Source organism: Agelaius tricolor, unplaced genomic scaffold (genome assembly GCF_023055355.1).
Source record: "Agelaius tricolor isolate 1412-34295 unplaced genomic scaffold, bAgeTri1.0.p SCAF_27, whole genome shotgun sequence".
NCBI lineage: Eukaryota > Metazoa > Chordata > Aves > Passeriformes > Icteridae > Agelaius > Agelaius tricolor.
In genome coordinates this window covers 104011-117428 of record NW_027269287.1, presented here as the reverse complement: position 1 = coordinate 117428, position 13418 = coordinate 104011, and the positions used below count along the sequence as shown (strand labels likewise).

Sequence of the window (13418 nt, the reverse complement as noted above, 5' to 3'; positions counted from 1 at the left end):
TTTTTAGATTCTTCCTTGGATTCCCTCTCTGTGCTTCTGTGTCCTTTATGCTATTGTTTGGCCTTGGAGTTTCCTCTTCAGCTGCCTGTTTAGTCATGCCAGGCTCTTGATATATCTGTTTTCCTGACTGACACAGTACAAGAACAGATTAAAATTCTGGATAGTTTGCTTTAAAAGCCAGACAGAGTAGAGTCAGGCATGTGGAAACCTTAAGAGCAAAAACTGTACTTGAAATCAGCATTGATGATGCAAGATGTGACATGGTCTCTCTGAAGACAGCTGTTGTGTTAATTAAAATATGAAAAATTCTGTTTGTTATATGTAACTTTGAGGCCACATCCAAATAATCTTATGAATTGCATGACACGAGGCTTGGTAACTGAAAATATAACCTCTTGAAAAATCTTTCTTAGAAGGAATATAAATTTCTTCATTCAATTAAGAAAGGCAAGCAGCTTCAGAATCCATGTAAAGTATCTTTTTTGTGGAAACTTTCCAGTTCACGAAGACAGCGTTTATCCTCTGGTGTGCAATAGAAAGACCAGGTTGAGGAAAGGAAGAGAGCTCAAGATTCCAATGCAACATTAGTGGCTCCTCCAGACAGCTTCAGCCTGCATGAAGGCTCAATAGTAAGGAAAAAGAGCCTCCATAGGAAATAGTAAATTGGAAAAAAAGCTCAATAGTAGGGAAAAAAATGTGGCACACTGTTGCAGTGTGATGCCACTTCCTGTTTCACCTATCCCAACCCCTCAGGTGTGCCAACCTTTCCTTTCCCCTTTTGCCCTCCTGCTGAGAGCTGTCCATCAATCTTAACATTCCAGCAGGGTCGTGGTGTGGTTGGCAGAAGTTCAAAAGATGCCCCTCAGGTCCGGGCTCATTGGCCTGTCCAAGTGTCTGTATCCCTTGAGCCTTCCCCTCCTCACACCTGGTTGGTGCCTCACCTGTCCCTTCCCTCCCCCTGTCCCCGGGGCTTAAAAGGAGACGGGACCATGCGGTTGGGATTCTACTGGGAGCTCTTTCAGAGGTCTACCTAACTTTTTTGTCAAGTTTCATTAGCTATCATTGTAGAAATGTTTATTTCATACATCCTTTTAGTTTTAGTGCAAGTATTTGACTGTAAAAATTGCTTGAAAATTGTTTCAAGCTTTCAGGTGGAAAAGCAGAGAGGATTTTTTGTTGTTGTAAAAGACATTTGCTGGCCTACTTAGCCTGAAAAAGTCATTTCATCAGGCACAAAAGGAATACATACAGAGAAAAGCAACTGTCTGCCCTAACTACAGGCATTAATGATTGCTATTTCTAACTACAAAACACAATTGCAAGCTGAAAATATTCTACTGAAGTGCTTGCTTCCAAACCTGAAGTGCTTGCCAGCTGTTGCTGTGGTAGGAGTTTTCCTTTTTATTTGTATTCCTTAGTAAAATATATGACATGACAAGAACTATGGACAAGATTCCATTCATGATCAAGATTTCTGGTAATGGAAACAGTATTTAATGGTAGACTCAAAATTAATGTTACGCTATTGAAAGGTTAAAAAATAAGGGATTGTCTCACTGTCATATTCATAGAGCTGGTTGTTTTAATTATTTTACTCAAAGGATTTCAAACCACAAGACTGTCCTGAGCAGGTGATAAAATATTCATTTTTGGAAGAGTTGTATTACTGGTTGCCTTATGAGATCAGGTATTTATGGCCTTGGATGGCTTTGCATTTTTCCCAAAGCTGTTTGTATTTGTTTGGGAAGCAAGGAAAAAATTCTCTGTGCTAGAATTTCCTGAATTTTTTTTAAAACTTAATAATAAGCTGGAATCTCTTGGCTTTTCAACAAAAGAAAAAACCAAAAACCACAAACAAACAAAAAATTAAAGGCTGTGCTTTAATTATTGTTTGCAATCATCACAAACTTCTAAAAGATATACTTGGATTACTAATTTACTAAAATTTAATATGATCATTAAAAAAAAAAAATCTATGAAGTGTCTGGCTCAGGTTTCCTGCAAAGAGGGTGACAAATATCTCTGCAAGGTGGTAGAAGGATAGCAAAACTGAAACCAAATAAAATACTTTGTTTCAAAATACATTTCAGTTTTGTTTTGAGAACCAAGTAATTCACCTGCCATTAGAAGGGTTTTACTTAGTTTTAATAAAAATATTGAAAAAACTGCAGTTTAGATTTGATGCTGGAATAGTCTGTACTTAACCTAAAGTGAAAAGGTAAATAATAATTTCTTCTTAAATGCTTGTCACACGGATAGCTCACCTAGAATATATTTGCAAGCACAAGACTGACACTATGAACGACCTTCAGCAGAACCAGGAGGATGCTTTGGAGAAAATGTCTGAACAGTTAAAAACACAGGAACACTGGTGGCGGAAAGAAAAGCAATATCTTGAACAGCAGTGCTCAAACGTCCTTGCAGAAGTTCATGCAAGATCACAGGTATGGTGCTGTGAACTTCTAATTGTTTTTTCTTTAAAAATTGAATGGATTATTTCAATAGTTGAAGCCTCTTAGCAGTTAAAGGTCATTTGGGAGTTTTAGTAGACGTTTAAAGTTTAAAAAAATCCAAAACCAAACAACAAGCCAACCCATCCCTGTGCTAATATTAACATCACTCAAATAAGAAATAAATGACTTTGATGAAGCATTTGTTGAAGAGAATTTAGTCTTCAGGCCCAGCTGAGAAGCCTGATTTTACCTACAGATGGCAGATTCTTTTTCTGAGAATGTTAAAGCTGTAAGATCAAATTGGCTTGTTTTGAGAATTACTGAGGGCAGCAGCTACTTTTTCAGCATCATCATTTGCAGAGATTGTATAGAATAACAATCATGTGGATAAACCTGGGGATAAATTTAGTTACATATGTACTGACCTTAAGAGCAGTGGTAGATTTCAACGGTGTTAAGCAACTCTGTTTTTCTGATACTACAGTGAGGAGTGGCCTAAAAGTGTGAAACTGTCACTCCTTGCTAGATGAGTTATTTGCAATCCAGAATGTGCCCTGTTATTCCACAACCACCATTTACTGTCTTTATCATCACACTCCTTCGCACCTGTTTCAATTAAAAGCGTTGTGAATAAAGGAAATAGATGTCCCTTGTTATTTGTGAGTTACTGCAACTTCACAGAATAATGCTGTATTTGCTGCGGATTTTCAGGACTGGAAGTCTTTGCATGCTGAAAAATTTAATCTGTCTACTTTCATGTTCCAGACTTCCTTATGTTTTTCCTCTCACTTACACTGGCTTTCTGCTCGGTACAGCAGTGTTCTCTCTGAAATTGGAGGATGTTATTACTATTGTTAAGTCAATTCATAAAACTGTCTTGAGGGCAGACAGGTGATGTTGGACCTTCTGTGAGCTGTCATGGTGTTGGTGGATTGTTTTCAGAAATCAGGAGTCCATTTGCAGTTGATTATCATGTAAATTTCCCTCCTACCACTGTTTTTGTTTCAGACATCTAATTCTGTAATTGCCTACTAGAAGAGATACTCTATTCACAATTATTACTAGCAACTTTTGCTCATTTAATGCATCATTTGAATGGCAAAGCTAAATTTTCTTTTCATTCTTGTCTAGGTAAAAACCACGTAGTTAATGTTTCTTCCGTTATTGTTTGGTTTGTTTCTGTCGCAGGAATGTGAAGAAACGGCGCAGAAAAAGAGGCAAAAACTCTATGGCCTTGAACAACTCTCCGACAAACTGGCCCAGGAAAACAAATCCTTGAAAAATTCATTATTAGATGCTTTCAAGGCACGCTCATCCCTGCTGGCAGCCTGTGCGCTGCTGTCAGGGGCCCTGTGCTCTCTCTACGGCCGACTGTGCGCCACGTCTTGCCAAAGAGACATTCTCCAGGAACAGGTGAACCAGCACCAACTCTTGAACCACAAGATCGTCAGCCTCCTTTATGCTCTCCCTGCTGTCATGGAAAGAAACCAGGACGACGGCAGGCTGAGGCAGAGAAGAGCCAAGAACCTGGTTTATGTGTTCCGAAGAGCCGTGATCGCAGTTCTGGCTGCTGACAGGCTGAGGGCTCTGGCCCAATATTCTTGTACCTTTTTCGTCTGGACAGATGGATGCAGAGGAAGCTCTGGAATTCAAGTTTGTCTGGGAGAATCCAGAGGCAGACATCCTGTGACACGTAAGTGAAATGTTCTTAAAGAGTTAAATCAAATTACACGCTTAGGGAATAACAAAGAGGAATAATATTTTTATTGCTGGGGCATAAAGACATATTTAATGACATTTTGACAAACGTTATTTACAGATTTATGTTTTGATATTGCTTGACGAATTTATTTCACTCTAAGAGGAAATGCCGAGTCTTATGTTAAACATTGCAGGTAAAATTGCAATTATGCACATGAACTCAACACTATCTGGTGTTTTTGATATTTGTGTTATGGATTTCAGAATTAGGTGCTACAGCATCTTCTTTGTGGTAAATATCTTGCAATGTTCCTATTTTTTTTTTTTTTTTGGAAAAGGTATTTCCTCTTTCTTTAAAAATAATTTTTCATATTTATTTCCTAAAAATCCACAAAAATTGCTTTCTGATTCAGGTAAAATACTAGCGTAGGATTTCAAAATTTTCTTTAGAGATTATGTCTAGATTGCCCCTTTCTGTTGCCAGACCAGTTTATATTTCCCTCTACAATGATAAATGGTATTAAAAATGTTTTCCAAATTAGAAGATTCATCTACTTTTTTTTTTTTTGAGTCATTCTGGAAGCATGCTTAAAACAGTCTAAATTATCCTGACTAATTTCTTGTTTATATGCTTATTTTTGGTTGATTTCTGAGACAGCTGGAGGCAGCAGTGTGCCATATTTTAGTGATTCAGTTATCCTGCTAGCTGCAATTCTCTTTCACAGGTTTTGGAGAGGAAGGAGTTGACTGTATTGAAGCACTTCACTGGTTGTCTAGCTCTAACCTCTATACTGCAATAATCAGCTCCATCTCAGAACTGCAGGGTGTTCTCAGCAAACAAGGTAATTTTAACTGTATATTGTTGTAGCAGAAATACATAACAGACGCCTTTGACTAGAGGTTATATCCTGAGCTAGTCAATACAAATTTTAGTGGGGCTGTTTCCCTGAAAGAGTAATTTGATTACAGGGTAAAATAATAACTCTTTTCTACATTCTCTGAATGATCACATCTCTGTACTGTTGGAACAGATTCATTTTCTTAAGCAGCTGATAGGATATTATATCCTTTCAGTATATAGAGCCATGGAAGCTGAAGGCTGGAGAGTGTTTCTGCAGTTTATTTACAGTGAGAACTGATACACGTTCCCTTGGTTCATCTGCATTTCTTCCATCCCTGGTTCTTTATTAACCTCTAGTTTTAGAATCCCCACATTTTTGTCCCAGAAGAAAGGATATTAGAAGAGGGATAATTTATGTGAATAAAGGGAAATAACAGGACAAAGACAAGATGATGCATTTTCCAGAAGCCTAAACACTAAATTGGTATAAAAGTTGCCATTGAATCAAATGTGTTTGGATTCACTTTCAGGCACTTTCTTCTTTGATCATGCTGTTTTCAAGAAATTGAATTCATATCCTTTAAAAGCAAAGTTGGAACAGTGGTTCAGATTCAGCATTCTGTGTTTCAGAGTATTTATAGGTTCCATCCTGTAGAAGTGAAAAAGATCGTGATCTTATAAGAAACAGGAACTAATAACCTGCTCGATGTTTCCTTTGTGTTGTTTTTTTCTTCAAGATTCAGAGCTCTGGCTTTCTAGTAACTCACTGATCGGCACAGCCAGGAACTGCTTTGCACAACTGATGGACAACCTGAGCGTTCTGATGGAGACAGTTCAAGGGAACGCTCGTGGGTGCAGAGCCTACCTGGAGAGGGACTCCCTCACAACAGAGGCTGGCTCGTGGGCTCCAGAGAGTAAATGCCCAGGCCCTGGAAGCTGGATTCCATGACAGACTGCCCAGCACAGTAAGCAGATTGACAGTCCTCCTCCATGGAAACAGAAGGTTTACAGCAACGGTGAAGCTCCCTTGATAGCAGCATTTCTTTGGTTTCAGGCTGGTGATGAGTCCAGGTCAGTCAAGTGCTACTATATGGACACTCCAGAAGTTGATTTGTCACACATTAGGGTGTGAATAGGTCTTTTCTTTTACTGAGAAAGAATTTTTGGAGGAGGTTTAGTGTATCCAAGTAAACGATTTTTTTTTCAAGTTCTATCAGATCTGTATTAGCTTATAATAACAAATTGGCTTGATATAAATGTTAAGGTTGCTTTTTATTATTGTTTTCTACTTTCTCATGTTTACCATCCTTTCTTTCAGTAAAGATAACCTTCTTCCCTTTAACCAAAATGAAAGGATAAATTCTTTCTCTAATAATCTTCATAGTAAACCTTAGGTGAAAATAGTACTTCCTTGTAAACAGAATTTGCAGTAACCCTTGGTAGGTGACAGGTTCAAACTTTTGTCCTTGTGTATGTCTTTTAGAGATGGAGGAAAAAATTATGTTTTCTTTTTCTTGAGTCTTAAGTCTTATTTATTTGATTGCTAAAATAGCAGATTTTATAGCCCATCAACTTGTTTCTGTTTGCTGACAGAGGAACATAGCAACTTTTGCAGCAAGAAATATTTGTATTTTCACAAAAGCTTCATGCAGCAGAGGTAGAGTCCCACTCACTGCACCTGTAGCTTGCAGAATGCAGATGGGCTTTCAACGAGATGCAAAAAGATGCTGAAAAAACCCACAGACTGCAGACCCAAATAAGTGAAGTTCAGCAAGTAAGTGCATTTGACTTGGAGGCTCTCTTGCTTAAAAGAGATTCTCCTTTCTACACATTTTTTGATTTGTGTTCTTTTGGAAAACAAGCATAAAATTGATTTCCTTTCAACAGAATTTTCCAGAAACCTTTGCAGCAGTGCGGCCGTGAGAAAGACGTCCAGCTAGCCGACCAGCACCGCTAGCAGCACAGGGGGCACTTGTCCCCATAGCTCAGCTTCGGGACAGCGCCTAAGGCCAACGCCCAGCTTGCGGCTGTCAGCGTTGCCTTGTGCAGGACGAGACCGTATTGAAGCTGCAACCAGTGGAAGAAGAGGGCGGACTCCAACTGCAGTTTTATCCAGGGTTTAGAGAATCCCAGGGGAACCAGCAGGAGAAGATGGGGAGGAGGGGATTTACAGCGGTTTTTAAAAGCTGGAGGAGGTAAGGGAGGTGCCAGACCTAGGACCAATAGAGACACAGTGGGGAGTGGGATCCGAAGGACTGACACAGGGAAAACACCAATGGGGACAATACTGAGGAGGGGCCCTGGTCCTTGGACCAATCATCCAACTCTCCAGCTGGAAACTTCTAGCAACAAAGGTGGGGATGGAGAGTGACTGGCAGGGCACCGGGGAGGGGTTGAGAAAAGGATACATTGGTTTCTGGGGAAACTGGGGAGGAGTTTTAAAGGATACAATAGCAACTGGGGTGGAGTTAGGGTGACAGACACTAACAGGGATGGGAGGGAGAACTGGGGCAGAACCATTGTCAAACAAGGGGGGAACAGAATAGTCCAACTTTAACCGAACACGGTACAACAAACCTTGCCTTGTAAATGTCACGTAACCAGAAGATTTATTTAGAAATATCCCTTTTCCGCTGGAGTTATCTTTTGATTTGTAGAAGAAGGTATCCTCTGTAAATTAGAGTTTGGTCTTCAGCAATCCAGGTTCTCCCATTTGTTGGAAATGTTGATCTGATTTATGTATCCTAAAAGAAGATTTCACTTCAACAGCGTAAAGTCAGTGGAAATGAGGGTATTCAATAAGAATGTTAATGAAATATAAAGATAGCAGTTTAAACTCTGTATGGATGTTGATGAATGTTATAATAAATACAATACAAATTTTAGCAGGTCTGTTTCCCTGACTAAGTAACTTTATGGCAGGGGGAGAAAAAGCTTTTGTCTATATTCTCAGTAGCACAAAATTCCCCTGAGTCTTTTGCTGTTGCTGATTGACTTACTGAGACACTGTGGGTTCCCTAACCTGAAGCCTAGTTGGTAGAACCTGTCAGGGTGTCCCAATCCAAACACTTCTAAGCAAAGAATATCTGCTAGATGATGTCTCACCCATTGTCCTTCCTGTTCTTAGCTAGTGAAATGGATTTTTTTTTAAACTCAAAAATCTCTAATCATCTTCAGTTTTGTTCTTAACAGGTTTTATGCCCTTAGTGGTTTTGGACTGTTAGATGAAAATTATCACATATTAGATTGTAGTTGAAATGCAGATGATAACTTTCTTTGAAGAATTATTTCTTTCTGGAACAGTTTTTGGACAAGAAGAACAGTCCACAAAGGTGTTTACAAGGGTTAAGAAGCTCTCCACTAAAATTCTGAACATTGATCTGCATATTTTTCCTTCTAAATACTGAAGAAGTTTTGCATCCCACGGTGCTAATTGGAATAGAATAATGAATGCCAAGACTTTACATGAATGTTCTTTATAAAAAACACAGCAATTAACTGGTCTGCCATCTTAGTGGTCAGTGATGTCTTCATGTTAAAAAAACCTCAATACTAATCATAAGCATGCATTTATTTTAGAATTTGATATGTGTGCAAGTGGAACTCACTCAATGGTAGGGAAACCACTGAATATAGTTACAGAATCAGGCACAACTTGTTTCTCTTTCCAGAAAATCAACAAAGACAATGTACAGGAAGAGTTACAAAATGCTTTGCAGCGTGAGCATGAGGCACAATTGCTTTTACAAGAACAGCAGCGACGGGTTCAGGAGCTGAGCAATAGACTGGAATCACACTCATTTACTGAGCTAAGTAAAAGCCACATATCTCCGACGGTAAGATTATTCTTCTGGAACAGTCACCAGAGTATTACCTTTCATGAAAGAAGCCAAATAGCGCAGTCCTTGTGTAAATAAAATAACAGGAGTAAATACACACACACTACTCAGTCTGCTGGAACTTTAGGCTACTGAGAAAACACTTCAAAGGCTCCTTTTTAAAATTTTTTAAGCTGTTTTTTTTTAACGGTTTAAGAAAAAGTCTTCAATGAGGGTTTGTTTTGGGGGTTTTTTGCCTACAATCATTTTGCATTCTAAAGCACATTTATATATAGCAAATATACTAAAAACTAGGGGGGTTCTGAGTCAGTAATGCTTTTGCTAGGAAATTCATAAAACCTTAGGATGCAGTGGTCCAAATGTACTTCACAATCAATTTGTCTTCCACGTTGGTCAGTAGCCAGTGGCATAAAGTGAAGTTTCTTTGGGCGACAGAGTAACTCTGCTCTCTGTCTGCTGGCAGAGCCTCCCTGATACAGCGGAGGAGCTGAGGAAAAGAGACCAAGTTCTGGATCAACAGGAGAAACTCCTGAAAGGCATGGAGCACGACCAGAAGCGGCTGTGGGAGACTCTCGAGGAGGCAGAACGTGCCCTTGAACAGGGAGTAAAGTGAGCCCTGGGCCTGGGGGATGTCACTTAAAATGAACAAAAATTGAAATTCCTACTTCCATGGGCAGGGCTTTACTTCCCTGGACAGCGTAAGGTTAGAAGAAAAAAGTACATCTGTCTCTTTTGTTTTGAAATTCAGGGATAGTCTTCTAAAAACAAGTGTTAGTTCAAAATATTAGGTCATACATTTTATGCAGTTATCCCATAGTAGTGCTTCAAATTCTGGGTGCTGAAATAACTGGCAAACAAAATACCTGTGCTAACTGATCTGACAACATCTCTTTGGCACATCCTAAAGTTCTGTTTATTTAAGAAATTATTGTTTGTTCTCTCTGTTTCCACACCAACTTTTTTAGGCAGATACAATTTATTTATAGTAAATACAGAAGCATCAGCTAGGGGACAGGTCTTCACTGCCAAAGGGACTGAAACCCATTTTGGATCTCACCTTTCCTGTGGTACAAGATAGATCTTCCAGCTGATTTCAGGGAGTTTTGGATTTAGACCTAATCCCCACACCACTTGCACCACAACCTAGAGTGGCAGGAAAGGCTCAGGCACTGGTCTTGAAAAGATTGGTAGTCAAAAGGAACCCCCTTGACTTGAAGGAGCTTATTACTAACCAATTCTTATGCCATATGAAAAAAATAAGTCTTTGCAGACTTTGTTGTCTAATACTTTCATAGTATGAAGTATGTGTTATGAATATTGTTGTTCCATGGCTAGGATCTAAAAAAATTTTAGTTAATTAAAATTTCTCATCATACCTGGGATCATTCAACCTCTGAAGAACAATATCTGAGAAGCTTTAAGGGTTTTATGCACCAGGGAAATAATGCAATTTGTATAGTCATCAATTAAATGTTTAACAAGCTAATTAAAATGACAAATGTTATTTGGTATGAGTTGATCAAAGCAGGTGTCACCTGCAGAAAGATTTGTTCCAGAAAGCTTGCCCTTTTCATCCTGCCCCAATTTATTTTGGGCATTTCAGTAGAGATCATTCCTTGTGGCCATATATATATCCAGAAAAGGTTATTCTAATGTGAAGTAACTTTAAAACTGGCTTTATTTTTTTTTTCCTGTATATAGCAGCTGAATATCAACAAAGAAAGCTACTCTTCCTCCAATCTTACAGCAACTCTTCACAACTAATAGGTTTTATTTCTCCCTTTGGAATATAAACAAAAGAGATTAAATAAACAGAATCTGTCTGTGGTTTCCAATACAAGAATATAATTCCATCCTGCTAGAGACTTTTTGACCTCTATATCCAAGCCATGATGGTTGTTCATTGATAGGCCTATAATTATCTCAATTTTAATTGCTTATCCTCAACAGAAGCATCTTTCATATGGAAATGCACCAAATAGTGGTACATGAACTATATTTAGGGTTGGCATTGGAAATATGAAAAAGAGAGAAAATCCTAATAGTTTGGGTTATCAACAATTATTTTACAAGACATGACAGCCATCAAGTAGCAGAAGATTAATTTCTACATTGGTAGAGTTTCAGTTCCATAAAGTTACTTCATTGTTCTTGTTTTGTTTTGTTTTCTTTTATCTTCTTTTATAATAGAGACAAAGAGTTGATCATTAGTCAAATGAAAGCTGTGGAAGCTGCCCTGAATGAGGTGAGAATTTGACATGTTCCCTCTGATTTGTGTTTCTAAATATGCTAAAGCCTTAGAACTGCTTATTCTCAGCGGGCGAGAGAAGTTGTAGCAAAGCAACTTCCTTTCCTTAGTGTTGACGTTTCCCCTCTCAACTTGTTCCATCTTAAAAAACCACAGTGAAATAAAATGCAAGTTTGTAGTACATACACAACTTTTTCTGAATGTCGAAGTTATGACAAAATTCACTTGCCTTCCCTCACTGAGCACTGTTTCTGGTTGACAAGGGAAGACTAATGGAACACACCAAAAATTGGCAATTGTTGTGGAGTTACCCCTCTACTGAATAATAAAAAAGTGACCTACTTGGTGGTCATAAAACATTTGGCCTTGGGTCTGCTACTTTAACCTATGAAACATCATCAATAGGAAAAGAAAAGGCAGGAAGTAGTAATCTGTGGTCAGAAACTTCCATAGTATTTTTTAAAATCATATTTTAACCTTAATAGTAATCTCAAGTTTTCCCTCTGACTTGTGCAATTGTGCCCTGATATAGGACTATTTGAAATTCCAACAAAGCTATACATATGAATTATTTAGGAGAAAGGACTTTTTCAACTATAGCTCTCATGGCAGATGGTTTCATAACTGTTTTTAATCTAGAGCAGCACAGAGCAAAAGTGATTTCATTACCTGGGAGTGTCAATTTCCCTTACTATATCTTTAATTCCCAGCAATGTGGGAATCGCTATTTTAGTTTCAGAGGTCACCAAAACTGTTGCTATTTATTTAATTTATTTATTTTCCGATATCTTTTTCTAGTCTCTGTCCTTTAATGTTCACAGAAAGCGACAGAATCTGAACTTCATCTTTCTCCTACAGCAAACTGTGCTGATAGAAAATTTCCTTTGTGCCACCACCATCTCCATACTGCTTCTTTCAAACTTTGGAAGTGAATGTCATGCAGCAAGTGCTGTGTTCTTACAGTAATACATATGTGCCATATCCTTGGCCTTTGTCTTTTCAGGGCAGGGCAAGGTGCTTTGTTTTGGCAGCAATCTCTCCCAGCCCTTTGAATTAGAGATTTATTTGCAATGAAAATTCAATCAGTCATACTTTATTCATGGATGTTAGGTGCAGTGATCAAAGCAAGTCCACTCAATGGGCTCAAGGGGCCACCGTTCATCCCCGCTGGTGTGTCTGAAGGAGAATGACCACTGATGCTGGGGTATTTTCCCTTCAGGCCAAAGAGCAGGCAGCGGCATCAGGTGCTGAAGCAGCCGCGCCACTCCCCAGCCTGCAGCTGCAGACCCTTCCAGAGGAAGCAACGGCGGGCAGGCCAGAGGCTGCATCCTTCCAGGTTAGAGTCTAAAACCAATCCTGTTTAATTTTTTTTTAAAATTTTCTTTCATTTTTTGCATCTGAGATACAGCTGCTCTGAGCATGTGGAGAGCAAAAAGCTTCAAAACTATTGCAGTCAACAGTTGAAAGACAATTTCCAATTATACTCCTGCAGATGGTATTTCAGAGATGATGGTAACTTTTAATTTTGCAGTTACAGCGTTAAATAACTGACAGCAATACAAACATGGACAGAAGTATTTATACCTAAAAATTAATATCCCTCTATCCCCCTCCCATTTTTCCCATTAATATACAAAAGACTAATTAAAAAAAAACCAAAAAAACACAAACAAAACCAAAATCAAGATCCCCACAAACAAACAAAACCAACCAAAAAAAAAAAAAGACAAAATTTTCATATTCTTTCTTGGTCAGTATCCGATTTTTTTCAACCCAGAGTTTTAGAATCAATTGTGGGTTTTTGAGCATTCCTTATTTATAAGAAACTGCTATTTAGAATGTTTAAACATAGAAGCTATGTTGCCCATGTAGGTTTAAAAACTTGCACATTTCAAAATACTAATTTTGTTAGGATAAAACAATGAGTGGGAAAAAAAGAGAAATTAACAGAAGATGTGCCATATTTTCAGCTCTGAACATAGATTCAGTGCAGTGCCTCCTCATTGTTTTTCAGTTTGATGTCTTCTACAGAAACTATATTAGTCTTTAGACCTGTGCAGAATACATTAGTGCCAAGACAGATTTTTTTTCCCAATGAGAGAACAAAAGGCAAAGTGAGTACATATGTCTTTCATTGTACTTCTCTGTCTGAATTAGAGAGAGAGTAGGTAATCAAGTAAAGTGCAAGGAACTTAGGCAAGGTAAGTATTGCATACAGTGTGTAAGCTTCTGCAGTAATTCCTCGCAACTGATTGTAGATTTTCTTTTCTAATGCAGTATATAATTGCAGGATCAGGGTCACAAAATCAAACATTGAAGAAAGGCAGATTCTAAAC

The 13418-nt window shown here is 38.4% G+C and overlaps 1 long non-coding RNA gene across 1 annotated transcript; it reads left to right on the top strand.

Annotated features, from left to right (window-relative positions):
• Positions 1 to 9304: 9304 nt before the first annotated feature.
• On the top strand, positions 9305 to 13019 carry LOC139600456 (uncharacterized). Its single transcript, XR_011682551.1, has 3 exons — positions 9305 to 9443; positions 11025 to 11079; positions 12302 to 13019. It is a non-coding gene; the product is annotated as an uncharacterized lncRNA (long non-coding RNA).
• The last annotated feature ends 399 nt before the right edge of the window (positions 13020 to 13418 follow it).